Raw genomic sequence first — 15,478 nt, forward strand, 5'->3', positions numbered from 1 at the left:
TCTGAGACACTAAGGAGCCAGAGCATATTACAGTCCGTCAGTTCAAGGAGTCAAGGATGTTACACACACACACCCACAAGGTGGGAAAACCTGGTTTCAGCGACACACCTGCAAGACCTAGTTCAGACATATTCAGTTCAGCCAAGTGGCGTGGTGCTAGTTTCTACCTCACAAGGTTATGGTGGGACTTAAATAAAATGTGGCAGGTGAAATATTCAGCACAGCGTCTACGTAGTAGAAATAAATTAAAGTCACTATTTAGTATTACTGTTGTTATTGCTTTTTCTACTCTCATAAAATAGGAAATTGGGTGTATGTAGGGAAGAATCAATGTTCCTCGAGGACAGTTTGCCCAATGGACCAAGTTTAGAAATTCTTTGGTAAAGACCTGAACACACGCATTCCTTCCGGACCCGCAGGGGCCTAGGGCAAGGGCAACGCACAGTGACACGCTGGTTGTTTGACATTGGAGCGCGTCTTGCTCAGCTGGAGCAGCAACACCTTCTTTGCAACACAGCTGTGTATGCAGGCTGTACAAATGAGGCTTTATCGCTTGTACTGGTTTGTCTCTGTTGGAGGAAGAAGCCAAAGCAGAGGTCACCCTCTTCTCTTAGCTTTAAATCATAACATTGACAAACATCTTACACTTTATGATTAAGAAACAATTACACATATAGATTATGAATCATTTCTTAACCCATTGGCTATATGTTACATAACACATTTGAAAGTTACAGAGGCATTTTAAATGTTTACATTCAAATTTTTGACATTATAAGGTGTTAACCTTAAAAAGAAAAAAACTGGGAATTTCCCTCCCAACTTTTATGCCCTGTACTCAAAACTAAGAAAAATATGCCTGTACCTCTTGCTTCTATCTGTATTGGATCCTGCATCCCAGCCTTGTTTACTTACAGGTTCAAGCTCAACTCCACCCAGGTCCTGAACTAAAATAAGACTTAGGCAGCTAGTAATTGCTGTTTAGGCTCAGTGTATGATCTTTAAGCCCTGCACAAAATTATACCAAGTATAGCAATTTTTTTCACTTTTTCCCATGCCCGGCATCCCTCCTGCTTTTTCTTGTAATAATATCCTATTTTTTTGGTGGGCATGGGGGATTGGCAGGGGCAAAGAGGGGGTGAACAATATACTCAGGGGGACTCTCACAGTGCTGTGTTTCCCTCACATCAGGTGGGCACCATTTCTGAATCAGAAGACTTGTCACAATGCAGATATATTTAAGCAGCGGCTGGACTGACCATTCCTTGAGATTCTGATTTAGTTGGAGCTGGGGCATCAGTATTTTAAAAAACATATTTATCCATCATTTTCTTTTTCAAAAATTGAATGTATTGGGGTAATATTGGTTAATTACATTATATAGATTTCAGGGGCACAGCTTTACACTTTTTAAAGTTCTCCAGGTGGTCCTGGCATGCAGACAGGGTTGCAATCCGATGAAGCAGGGCAAGCAAGCCTGAGAGCTCCTATCTCTCTCCACCTCAAGAAACTCTCTTCCCCACTGCACTTTCTTCCACTTTCTAGTCCTTGAACTTCCATCTGGTTGATCTATGTTACAAAGTGGGCATTGATGCTGTAAAGTTAATACAGAATTAAGATTTTTAGATTGAAAATATCCCCCAGAGTCAGTGTGTGGCAGGAGAGGAAAACCCCATGAAAAAGTTTCTATGTTCTGTAGCTTCTTTGATAAGCAGTGTTCTCTGTAACACTTACAAAACGTCACAGTGCCTTTGTTTTTATATGATGGGGAGCTGACTAGGAGCCGTCACCAAGGTAACAGTTATCTCAAGGCCAAAGCACTGACCTTCGCTCGCCCCTGCTTCTGTATGCTTGCTTCTGCAGATGATTCACCCCCTCCTCCCTTTCTGCCTGTGTAACTAATATAAAAAGAAAGCTCCAGTCCAGCCTATTGGGGCTCAGAATTTGGGATTCCCCTCTGAGCCCCCCGGGTAATAAAGTTTGTGCTTCATCATCTCTCTGCGAATGAGTGATTTTCTGCAACAGGTGGACTCTTTGTGCCATTTTTATTATTCTCAGACCCAACTGCAGGGCTTGTGTTATCCTGAACAGACTCTACAGTTTCCATGCAGGATGCAGTCGTGTTGACAGAAAGGTTATTCTGCCAGTCTTGTAAGAAGGAGACTAGTGAGGAGAAGCAGCTAAGGCAGTTTGGAGGCTGTTTCTAGGATGTAGTGGGCATATTCTTATAGGACTTCCCTATGTGGAGAGAGACACGTGGCCCAATGAGATGAAAATGAGTCTTGTAATTCTGTGAAAGGACATACTCTTCTAATTTTTGTGCTGCCTAGATGCCAGAATTTTGATTCTGATACTCACGTAGGACTCATAGGGTCCAAGTATTAGGTATACCTATATCTCAAAGTCATATTTTTGAAATTACTTAAATCAAGACTTTACAGATAACAAAGAAATGGGTTTGTGTGAAAGGACTGACTCCATGTACCAGGACGCAAAGCATGAGCAGCCCTCACAGAGGTTTGAGTATAACAAACTATAACGTGCTACTTTCTGTGGAACATCAGTCACTATTTCCCTGGCAGCAGCAGCAGCTAGAAATTACTGCTTAACCGCTTCATGCTCACTGATGCATGGGCTACCAAGCACAGTGCTCACAGTATTTAATTCCATGTCCTGGAGTTAGCTTTCCACCTGCTTTCCAGGTCAATGACAAAGACACCTGCTGTAAACCCAGTCTGTGTAAATGATAGCCAATGATCTCTGGGCAAGCTACAATTTTTATTGGTGAAAGCTGACAGTGGTACTGTGACAGTTTTCTTCATTTCACTCATCCATTTAACAAACAGTGATGGGGCAACCATCACTCTGTGTCAGACATTGTGTTAGGAACAGGGGATTCAAAGGCAATTCATACACAAACAATTACAACAAACTGTGCCACAGATGACCCTAGAAGTATGAACAAAGCAGTGTGGAGAAACAAAGTTTTCTTAAGAAATTTAAGCTTTTTTTTTTAAATGGGGGAAGTCAGGTTTACATTGGTTCTTCAAGAGTAGATGGGCTTTTCCCTAAAAGAAGAGTGGGAAGGATGCTCCAGGAGGAGGAATAGTACGTACAAAAGCATGAGGGAAAAAGCATGGCAACTTTGAGAAGAGTGGGAAATGCAGCATCACTAGAGCGATGGGTTCACGGGAATGGGCTTGTGCATGGGACTATCAAAGTAGTTCTTGGTGGAGGGCTTTTTGTAAGCCTTGGTTGAGAGTTTAGATTTTACCCTATGAGCACACAGAATAAAGTCATCATTTCTAAGCAAGCCATATTTTTGTTTCAGGAGAAAAATCTACCAGCCAAGTGAGAAAAAGACTAGAAGAGAGAGGCAGAAAGCATAGATAGCTTCAAGGCTCTTTCTAGAGCAGTGGTTCTCAATCAGGGGAGATTTTTGCCCCAGGGGGTGTCCAGCAATGTCTGGAGGCACTTTTTTACCTCATGGGGGTGGGAGAGATATAGTATGTAGCGATCAGAGATGCTGTTAACATCCTAAAATGTACAGGACTCCCTCCCTCAACCTCAAGAAAGAATTATCCGGTCCCAAATAACAATAGGGTTGGCCTTCCATATCCACAGGTTCTACATTCCCACCCCCACCCCCAAAATTATGTTCTTGCTGACGTGTACTGTGTAGCTAGAACTATGATGATCGTGTCTGTTCTGAACATGTACACACTTTTTTTTTCTTGTCATCACTCCACCCAAAATATAACAGCGATCTACATAGCACTTACATTGTACTAGGTATCATGAGTAATCTAGAGATGATATAGATTACACAGGAGGGTGTGTGTAGGTTGTATGGGAATACTGTGTCACTTTATTTTGTGGACCTGAGTATCTGCACATTTTCGAATCCTTCTGGGAGGTCCTGTTACCAACACCCCGTGGACGCCGAGGGATGACTGCAGTGCGGATGCCATGAGACCCCGTTCTAGGGCTTAGTGGACGATTTCTGCCCTTGGTTGCTCAATGTCCATGCCGTCGTTTTCTTTTCTTCAAGGAAAAGCACCTTGATTTTTATTTGGATGTTCCTTTCCTCTCTAAAACCCATGTGCTTCTGGAGAAGCTGACCCCACCCCCATCTGCCGGAGGTCCTCCACCATTGGATTAAATCAATCAGCTCATCCCATTCCCCTAGTGCATAATTTGGGTAGAGGCCAAGCTATGGTAACAAAGAAACCCCAAATAGTGCTTTAAATAAGATGGAAATTCGCTTCCAATTCTCATGAAAGTCAGTGTTCTGAGATCCAGGGCCAGCTGGGTAATTCTGTTCTACCCTCCATTAAGGAACACAGATTGCTCTCATTTTATCGCTCCACCGTCTCTTGAAGCACCATCCTCACGTGGTTGAGACTGGCTCAGCTCCACGCCTGTGTTCCAGCCTGCAGGAACTGCAGAGAGAGCTTACTGCTTGCAGTCTTCCGCCTTGAAGAAGCAGAGCAAGAGGTCACACACACCACTTTTCCCTTCTGTCCCATTGCCCTGCACTCAGTCACAGGGCCCGACTAGCGGAAAGAGAAGTTGGCGAGTGGCCGTGTTCTCAGCTAAAGCTGGGGGAAAGCGGTGGTTCTGGACCTAAAAGGAAAAGGAAAGTGTGGAAGCTGAGGAATAATTAGCATCTCTGCCACACCTAGATTGATTCAGTGTTTGATCCAGGACCATGATTTAATATAGGCCTGTAAGATAGGAAAAATAATTTAAAAAGGTACTTTCTGGAAACTTCTGGGAAAGAAGCTAGTAAAATTCAAATAAACCTAAAAATAGCTGACAGTGCCCCGATATTTTCCCTTAACCTTATTAGAATTTTCCCCCAAAGTACGTTTTCACTTTTTCAGTTTCCACAACGCCCTATTTCCATCAGTGGAAACCACCACCACGGCCTTCCAATCATCATGAATTGAATACTTGACATTCTCTTTCCCTCCTTCGCCTTTGCAGCCCCCTTTGCAACCCCCTTTGCAGCCCCCTTTGTATAATCATACATGAAGTCTGTGCTACCCTTTCTGAGGTAGCTCCTTTTCTTCTTTCCGTTCCCCATCCGCCTTACCACTGTCCATTCCAATGGCCTACCACACCCTACCAGACCCAGTCTCTGCCTAACTCTTGGAACGCTTTACTCTCACCCTCCCCTTTGCTTACTGTCCTCAGCTCACACCAGCCTGGAACTCTCAGGCCAAACCTGCTGCCCTCAGCTTTTGCACCAGTGGTGCCCTCAGCCTGGAGCACTAGAGCCCCAGATACCTGAATGCTTGACCTTTCTTCCATTTGGGTCCCTGCTGTAATGCTACATCGCCAAAAGGACCTTTTGCAAATGCTCCATCTAAATGTTAAATATTCTCCACCATCACTCTCTGTCTCCCTCCTCCGCCTTCCCCCCACCTTCATAGCATTTATCACTACACTAGCCTTGCCACGTTGGCCTCGGATCTTTCGAAAATAGAGAACACAGTTGAAGGCTCCTTTTCCCATTTTCCCCAATATCATTCCGTTTTCCTCTTTTACCGGAGGAAACTGCTGTCATAGTTTTCATCTTTCTGACCTCGTGCACTCTACTCATGTTTCTGTACTTGTACTGCATATAGGTATGTGTAAGCAACAATTGCTTTTCCTGTTTGTTTTAAGTATTTTTATATGGTTATCTATTATATTGCATGTATCTCTCTGCAACACACACGTTTATATCAATATATATCCAGTTTAATATAGTTTAATGGCTATTCTATCTTCTAAAAAATTAATATACTTCCATTTATTTAACCCCTTATTAATGATCATTCAGGTCCCCCTCCCCCAATTTATACTGCAAGACTGTATCTGTGCTTGTGCTTTTGCACACACATGGAAAAATTTCTGTAGGGTGTAAACCTGGGAGTAGACATGTGAGTCATGTGATCTGTGAGATGTTTTCCATTGGCCCCTCAGATCCAGTCTCTCTCACTCTGCTGGGGGAAGGGCGGGGGAGCTAACCTTTATGCCTATGGACTGCATCAATGAATTTCCTTTCCCTCTGGCTTCTGTTGGATGAAACCAGTGAGAGGAAAGGGGTGGGGGAGTGGAGGAGAGTGAGATCAGGGCATGTATGCTCTTGGCTCTCTTCCTGCTGGGTCTCCAGCGTTGGCTGCACTCCTGTCTCTCATTGAGGCTGCTGCTTCTTGGGTTCTGTGGACCTAGTGACCACTCCTTTTTTGTTCTTTTAGGGATAGTAATAAAGTTCCCCAAGCTCCCCAGCTATCCCTACCCTTGTTGCTTTTCTAAGTTTCCATGAACCCTACCCGTGTTTCTGTAAATAGTCCTGTCATTAAATGGTCCTCAGTGGCACAGGGTGGGAGCACATTCTGTTTCTTGGAAGATGCTGACCAGAGCATATGACATGTACATTTTCAACTTCATGAGATGTTCGTCCATCAAACCTTCTGATTTTGATTTCTCCCAGAGGACTTTTTGATGAAATCTGAGATATTTTGCAATGCTGCTCAAATAAAACTTCTGTATTTTTTTAGCATCTGCAATCTCTGCTCCAGTCACATTGGCCAATTCACTGGTCCCTGGACATGCTTTTGCTCTTGGGTCTTCCTTGAATAGAATGTCATTCTTCCCTCCACTTCCCCCTTTATATATTGTGATCATCTGAACCCTTCCATTTCTCTCCCTCTCCAAACTTCCCATGAGGGAATCTTCGTTGCTCCAGGAAATCAGACTGCTGAGGGAGCTGCTGCCTGTGAATACCTAGCACTTACTCTCTCCACCACTCAGTTGGCACTGTGCTTCTCAAAAACCCTTTGTGTGAGTATTTTCCACTATTAACTAGTTTTCCTATGCACATGTCTATAATGTCTTCGATGATGTAACACTTCTCTTAAACATAACTGATTTTGAGCTCTATTGTTTAGTATTTACCCCATTATATAAGTGCTGTGTGCAAGAGGCTCTCAGTATTTTTAATGAATCAATAATTGAATTTCCTGCTTTAATGTCTATAATCAAGAATGGTAATAACATGTGCTCTGATGACTTGACATCTGCAGTTGCAAATAGGTGTAATTTTTCTTTTTCATGCCAGTGCAGTTCATTCCTATGTCAGATATATCCTGCTAAATGGCCTGTGTGTCTGAAGTCTGAGAAGTATATGCTTTGGTAATGAATGAATTAATGCCTATGAGTTTACTGTAGATATAAAACTGCATCAAAATAAAAATATATTCTCATTAGGAAAACTTTTCTTAGCAGTGAAACAACAATGATGATACCCAACTGAGTTAGTTAATAGGGAGCAAGGGCCCTCCATTCTCCACCCACTCCAGTGTGAAAATCTGAGGTTTCTTTATCAACTTTGAAGTATCTGTTAACATCTGCAGACATCCTAAGGGAAATTGGCACCAAATAAATAGATCCATGCTATTTTTAACTCCACTGTGGGGAAAATCAAGGAGAAATTAGGTTTCTATATGAAAACAAGCAGAGAAACGTGTTTTAGGAGCCAACCTAAACAAAAAGAAAAGAAATTAATCCCCTAAGCTCCTTCATGGCTGCCCCAATGCAACGACAGCAACAATCACCTATCTCTGTCTGATATATACAAGGGGTACAAAGTATCCTGGGCATGGGGGCCCTCAAAATAGTTTTATCCTGAACATTGAACTTTAAACTTTAAAAAAAAATTAATTTGTGAGAGGCACCTCAACTGCATTTGTAAGCAGACACTCATAGTAATATGCAACTGCTAGAAGTGCGTTTTTAGTCAGGATGCATTAGACTGCAAGGAACAGAATGCCTGGCTAAAACAGTGGAGGTCCTTGGTACTCAAAGTGTGGTCCTTGGATCAACAACACAGGCATTGCTTGGGAGTTTGACAGAAATGGAGAATTGAGACTCCATCCCAGAACACACACTTGAGCAAGACCCTCAGGTGACTCATATACCCATTAAAGTTTTAGAAGCACTAGCTTGGACTACATTGGGGATTATTATTTCACAGAGCAACAAGTGTGAAGACGGAGAATTCTGAAGTTGGTTAATTCCGCTGCAAAACAAAGTTGTTGATAGCCTAGGTGTTTTCCAACTTTCTTTTTTTTCCCCGATGCTTTGACATCTTCAGTGGGTTGGCTTCTGGTCTCAGATGTAGCCCTTTATTGTAACAAAATGATTGCCATAGCTCCATGCATCGCATTCTCATGTAAACTGGATTCAAAGCCGGGAAAGGACTCTCCTTGTGCTTCCTTTTTTCTAAAGGAGGAAAATAATTACCAGAACCCTCCCCCCACCAAACCTCTCCTTTTGTCTCATTGGCCAGACAGAACTGTAGACGTGTCTTTAAACAAAAAAGGATTACAACATCACACCTTGTCAGCAGTTTCAGTTACGTGATCAACCTTGGTCTGAAAATATTAAATGGAAAATTCCAAAAATAAATAATTCATAGGTTTTAAAGTGGGTGCCATTCTGAGTGGCATGAAGAAATCTTGCCCCATCCCTCTGTTCTGCATTGGATATGAATCTCCCCTTTGTCCAAATGTATTATCTATGCTGTGTACGCTCCCCATCCGTAGTTAAGTCGCTTAGTGGCCTTCTCGGTTCTCAGATTGCCTGTTGCAGTATCACAGTGCTGATGTTCAAACAATCCTTATTTCACTTACTAATGGCCCCATGGCTCCAGAGTAGTAAAGCTGGCGATTAAGATATGCCAAAGACAATTCGTGAAGTGCCTCCTTTAAGTGAAACTTCTCATATTAATGAGGCACTTTATCATCTGACGTCATCACAAGAAGAGTGAGTCAAGTACGATAAGATACTTTGCACGTGAGAAAGACCATATTCACACTTTGGTCACAGCATATTATTATAATTGTCCTATTTCATTATTATTAGTTTTTGTTAATCTCTTACTGTGCCTATTTTATAAATTAAACTTTATCAGGCATCCATGGGGGGGTCTCAGAATGTATGTCCCCCTGCCCCCAGTGCATAAGGAGGCATTGTTGTAATATGTTTGATTAAATAAATCATGATTCACCTGGAAATAGGGAGAGGCCTACCTAACCCGGATGCCTGAACCAAAATGGGGTTTTATTAGAAAAACGTATTAATCTCTGCTGGGTAAGTACTATTCAAGAATATTATAAAGGAAAAGTGGCCTTAGTAAGGAGAAGCAAAAATGAGTTAGTGAAGGAATGGGGACATATGGAAATGTTCTAAACATAGAGCTTTCTCTTATAAATATTGAGAATAGGTGGTCAACCATATCGAATCTGTATCACATAGTAAGTTTGACAAACAATGACTGGATCTGGTCATCACATAGCTACAAATAATCTTTACAGACAGAAAGTGGTAGACGAGGGTAGGTTACAGGATGGCAAATAGAACCAATGGTGAGGAAATGAAGGTCGTCACTATGAAAAATTTTTAAAGTTTTCAAGTGAAAGAGACATATGGAGTGATGGTTAAGGAATAGCTCTAATGAGGAAAGGTGTTTGGTGGGGGGATAAGGGGACTAAATGGTGATGGGAAAAGACAATAAAAATAAATAAATAAAATGTTAATGATATAACCTGGGTAAAAAAAAATAAAAAAGGAAAGGTGTTTTTGTTCTCCTCCCCTTCCCCACCCCCTGTAGCACAGGTCTGAGAATGCCAAGAGGGGAATGCATCAGTGAAGGAGTGGGGGATGTTGTCAGCAAGGAGAGAGGTAAATTTTGGATCATGGGGGAACGTGCTTGTCTCGGTAAAGGACTGGCAAGCTCATCTGTTGGGGAGAAAATGTGGAGTGGGTGTTAGGGTGGTGGTCCTCACAGTGTTGTCCCCAAGACCAGAAGCACCTGTTGGGAACTTGTTACATAAATAAGCTTTCGGGCCACACCTCACACACCTACTGAATCAGGCCCTGCAGGTAATTCCGATGCACGTTCAAGTCTGAGATGCACCATGCCAGGGAATTGTTTATATAGTACCTACCTGAATGCGTGTCTCTGCAGTTAAACTGTTTTGAGTTTTTCCTGTCAGAAAATGTTTCCTACTTTGTTCTTCATTGCTCACTCCAGCCCAGTACACCTGTGGGCTCAGGTAGACTCCTGCTCTGAGGCACTTCTGGCCCCGAGGAGGGTGTCTAGAACTCTAGGCAGACACTAGGAGGTCTTTCGTATATCATCTTTGTTTCTGTTCTGGCTGGGCTGGTTACCTACGCTTCTGTTTTTCCAGCCCAGGCTCTTCTTGAAGTCACAGAAAAGGTTCCATTAATTGCTAATCTGTGAAAGTCTGAACCTCTTAGAAGGGAGGCTTCTATGACCTCACCTCTGCCCACTTCTTGAGCCTTCTACCCTGCTGCCCTGAGGGCACCTCCTCTCAGGCAAGAACTCTATGGGAGGGAATTGAAAAAAATTCTCATAGAATTCTAGCTCACAGAACTTTATTGCCTAAATACTATATGTCAGGAATTCTCCTAGGGACTAGGATAGAAAGATGGTTTACAAAACAGTTTAACATATTCTGGAAGAGACAGCCAAGGAAACAAATGATTTAGATACAGTGAAGTTAAATGCTATGATGAAAGTTTTTCTTGGGGGATGTAGAAGCACAAAGGAGGAACATTTAAGGCAGGGAAAGTCCCCTGGAGAAATCAGAACCTGCGCTTCAGAACACCATCCTGAAAGTAGCTATGAGAAAAAGGTGGAGGTGTTTACTCTCGACAAAAGGAATGGTTTAATCCAAAACAGGGAGCTGAAATTGGATGTAAGCGCTGGGACACAGAGGTACTCAAAGGTCAGTGTAGAGGGGTGGCAGGTTAGGCAGCTGGAGAGGGAGATAGAGGGTGATCACCTGTCTCACTTTCTCCCCCAAACTATCCGTTTTTAAGCATCAAAAGTCCCCATCCCTCAGTCTAGTCATACTAAGACTGGTCATGTGTGCCATGAAAAGAAGTACACATGCTCTGGCTGGTGTGGCCCAGTGGATTGACTGCCAGCCTGAGAACCAAAGGGTTGCTGGTTAGAACCCCAGGAGGGGCACATGCCTTGGCTGTGGGCCAGGTTCCCAATAGGGGACCCTTGAGAGACAACCATACATTGATGTTTCTCTCCCTCTCTTTCTCCCTCTCTTCTCCTCTCTCTAAAAATAAAAATAAAAACAATCTTAAAAAAAGAAGTATACACATCCATCAGTATATAAGACTCTTACTAAAAGCAACAGGATATACAGTGGTCCTTCCTCATCCACAGGGGATATGTTCCAAGACCCCCAGTGAATGCCTGAGATCACAGGTGGTACCAAACCCTAAAAATATTGTTTTTTCCTAGACATACATACCTCTAGTAAAGTTCAGTTTATAAATCAGGCACCATAAGAATTAACAACAATGACTAGTAATAAAACATAACAATTATAACAATACATTATAATAAAAGTTATGTGAATATAGTCTGTCTCTCTCAAAATATCTTATTCCATCTTTATCTTTCTTGTGATGATGGGAGATGATACGATGCCTAAGTTATGAGGCGAAGTGAGGTGAATGACACATTATTAAGTAAAATAAGGGCTACTTGAACACAAACACTGAGATACTATGACAGTTGATCTGATAATCAAGACCACTACTAAGTGACTAATGAGCAGGGAGTATATACAGTGTCGATTCGCTGGACAAAGGGATGAGTCACGTCCCAGGTGGGAAAGAGCAGAACAGTGTGAAATTTCATCACATGACTCAGAAATGCATGAAACTTAAAACTCATGACTTGTTTATTTCAGGAATTTTTCATTTAATGTTTTCAGACTGTAGTTGACCACAGGTAACTGAAGTCACAGACGAGGGGGGAATACTGTATTTGGGAAAGTCTCCTGGGGCTATATTTGCAAGTATAGGTGCTAACCCTTCACCAGTGAAGGGAAAGCCGACTCAAGTCTCCTGGCTTTTGCTGTCCCACACAAGTGGGAAAATTAAAACACGTACAAAGAAACATTGTTCAAGAGAGAGGTAGGAAAGGCAAGAAGCCAAGGAGGGAGGCTAAGACTTGAAGTGTGGAGTTCTGTATTCATTGTTTCCACTTACACATTCTCTGTAAACTCCAGCTTCCACATCTGTGAAATGGGATAATACCTACCTCCTTGGTGTGTTTTGATGATCAAACAACAAGGTGCATGTGAAAAAGCTTGGTAAGCTATAAAGCGTTATATGAGTATTACTAATAGGACCACTGTCATACTCAAAATGTATGCAACCACATCAATCTAGAGAGTGTAATTTTGGTAGGAGTTGCATCACTTTGCTTCCTGCTTTTCACCAGCACTGTCATCATTAACAGCTCCAGTGTGTCAGCTGGCTGGAGTGCGGTTGAGAGTTGCTGGGAGAATTGCTAGGGGAGAGGCAGTCCAGAGTTGTCTTCTTCTTCCCCCACAGCATAAACATTCATTTACATCAGTTAAAGTGGGACTGAAATGAAAAAAAAAAGGGGGCTGGGGACAGAAAGGCATGGAAGAGATTCACTCTAGATTTCCAAATACCATCCTAAAGATTGATATCAAGTCAGATCATACCCTGCTTATGGTCTTTTAACAATTCTCTTTTGCCAGTGGGACAAAGCTCACACTTCTTGATCTGGTCCCTACTTACCTCTCCAGATTCTCTTTAGTCTTCCCTCCACAGACTGCATTCCAGCCAAACACACTGCCGGCCGTAAAGGAATCTGTCCTGCTCTCTCCTTGCCTGCCCTGTCCTTTCCTCCTCAGACTTTCAATATCGGTTCAAGTGCTTCCTTCGAAGTAAATTCTGTGTTGTCTTCCCCAAAGCCAGGCGTCAGCAAGCCCATAGCACCTTGGAAACATTCCTGGTGCAGAGAGAGTATGTAAAGCTGTGAGCAGATGAGAGCATTGGGTTTTCAGGCACACTTTGGCTTTTACACTCCGATCAGCCATTCATTTATTTATTTTTTAATGAATAATCTGCCCCTGCCCCTTATTCCACCATTGAGAAACACTGATCTAGGAGATCTGCCTAAATCTTTTCAGAAGAAGTAAATTTTGGTGGGACTGTTTTTTTTTTCTGTTATCTCTGAGAGAAAATTTTGATTCATGTGCCTCTAAACTGAACAGATTCTGCCGACGGTGAAGGAAAAAGAATTTCTCCCTCCCTGAGGCAGTATTTCTCTCTGTCCTCTCAGCAGTGGCAAAGGGCACTGGGAGGAGGGCGTTAGTTTACTTTCCAGTCACAGTTTCCTTTCAATACTGTTTCATATTAGTTTCAGATGTACAGCATAGTGGTTAGATAATCATATACATTACACAGTAATCCCCCTAATATTTCTAGTACCCCCTGGAACCCTGCGTAGTTATTACAATATTATCGACCATGCTCCCTATGTTGGACTCTTTTGTAACCACCAATTAGTACCTCTTCATCTTTTCACCCTTTTCACCCAGCTTCTCACCAACCCCCCTACCACAGCAACGAGTCTGTTCTCTTTATCTATAAGTATGTTTCTATTTTTTTTATTCAGCTATTTTGTTCTTTAGATTCCACATATAAGTGAAATCATATGGTATTTGTCTTTCTCTGTATGACTTAGTTCATTTAGCATAATACCCTCCAGGTCCATCCATGCTGTCAGAAATGGCAAGATTTCTTTCTTTTTTTTTTTTTAAGTCATTTCCTCCTTTAGGCAAGGCATCAGAGGGGCAGTGGAGTGGGTTGTGAAGAACATAGATGCTGGAGCCAGACAGCCGGGCTGCGAGACTTCGGACTGAACTCTTAGTGCCCGGTGCCCACATATGTAAGATTGGGTGATGTCAGTACTCACCTCACAGGATCGTCACAAGGATAAAGTGACTTGGTATACGAGGTATGAAAGCACTCCAAACAGTACCTGACACATACTTGTTACTGCTTATTATTAATCTCACAGTTTCTTTTTTTGCAAAATGGTAATAATACTCACTGGAGAGAGCTGATATGAGAATTGCTCAGCATAAGCAGGAGGTGCTTGGCTTAGAGAAGATCCATAATAAATCTTTTACCTACTCTTTTAGCCCTTGCCCTTTGTATCATAATTCTTTATTTAAAGGGATCTCCACCACGAAAAACTCTTAGTTTCTCTAGGGAAGAATGGATTCATCCATCTTTGCATCCTCAGTAGGCCTTGGAAAAACTTAAAATGGCCTTAATTTCCTCTCAGTGAAATTCTAAAAGGCCACAAAATAGGCATTTAATCCCTAAAAATTTGCCTCTTTATAACCTGTGTCAAAGCCATAGTTTATTATTATTTTTTAAATTTTGTGTTTTGTGTTTGTGCTTCTTTGTGCATATATTTTTCCTCCTTATTTCTCTCTTCTCTGTTTTCATCTTGGGCAGAGTTTCTTAATCCTGCTACTAACAATTCTTTGTTGTGGGGACAGTCATGGGATTGTAGAATGTTTAGCAACATTCCTGGCCTCTACCCATGAGATGCCAGTAGCATCTCCTACCCCTAGTTTAACAACCTAAGATGTCTCTAGACATTGCCAAAAGTCTGGGAGAGGGGACGAAATCTGCCCTCCCCTCACTTATTCCCCTGTTGAGAAACACTGGTCTAGGGAATCTGCCTAAATCTTTTCAAAGTAAATTTTGGTAGGACTGATTTTGTTTTCTTTTATCTCGAGGCAAAAATTTGGTTCACGTGCCTCCAAACTGAATAGATTCTGCCAATGGTGAAGGAAAAGGAATTTCTCCTCCCCAGAGGCAGTATTTCTCTCTGTCCTCTCAGCAATGCCAAGGGGCTCCAGGAGGAGGAGATTAGTAGGACCATGTTTTATGTATCTGGACATATGCCTCCAAAATAGCAATTGCATATTTCTTTCATTTTATTTTGTGCGGAAACAAAGAATGCAGTGTTTTACAACTCAGATTAAAGCTAAAAATCACATCAAGCTGTCTGATTTTCTAGGAGTGAGAAGTGGGAGAGGGTTGTTATTATGGCGTAGCTGCAAACTAACTTTTCAACATCAGAAAAACTTTACAGCGTGAAAGAAAAATGTATATGTTGAGAAGAAACATAAATGCTGAAACACATTGTTACTATAAATCCTGAGTCTGAGACACAATTCATAATGCTGCTTTACTAATATTACAATTTTAAACCTACTTAAGCTGGGAAATTTGTTATCAGGTGACTCATACATGTGGGGAAATCCAGTTCATTTGTGCCAAAGATGAAATAAAGCGATTAGGTATTTAAATGCTGAGATTCCACTTAGTCTTGTGAATGAACTGCAGTAATCTTGGATGGGGAGAAAAGAAAGAGGGTAGTTACTCTTCAAGTTAAAAAATGTTAAAAGGTTTTTTGGATTCAATTAATAAAACCTTATATTTATAACACATTTATGTTTAAGTAGCGTAAGTACTTTTATTTCTTTATTTTGAAACATTCAAAAAATTTCTCAAAAGTTAAATACAGTAAGTACCA

The sequence above is a fragment of the Phyllostomus hastatus genome, unplaced genomic scaffold (genome assembly GCF_019186645.2).
Source record: "Phyllostomus hastatus isolate PE091 unplaced genomic scaffold, TTU_PhHast_1.1 phas_scaffold_93, whole genome shotgun sequence".
In the NCBI taxonomy this organism is placed as follows: Eukaryota; Metazoa; Chordata; class Mammalia; order Chiroptera; family Phyllostomidae; genus Phyllostomus; species Phyllostomus hastatus.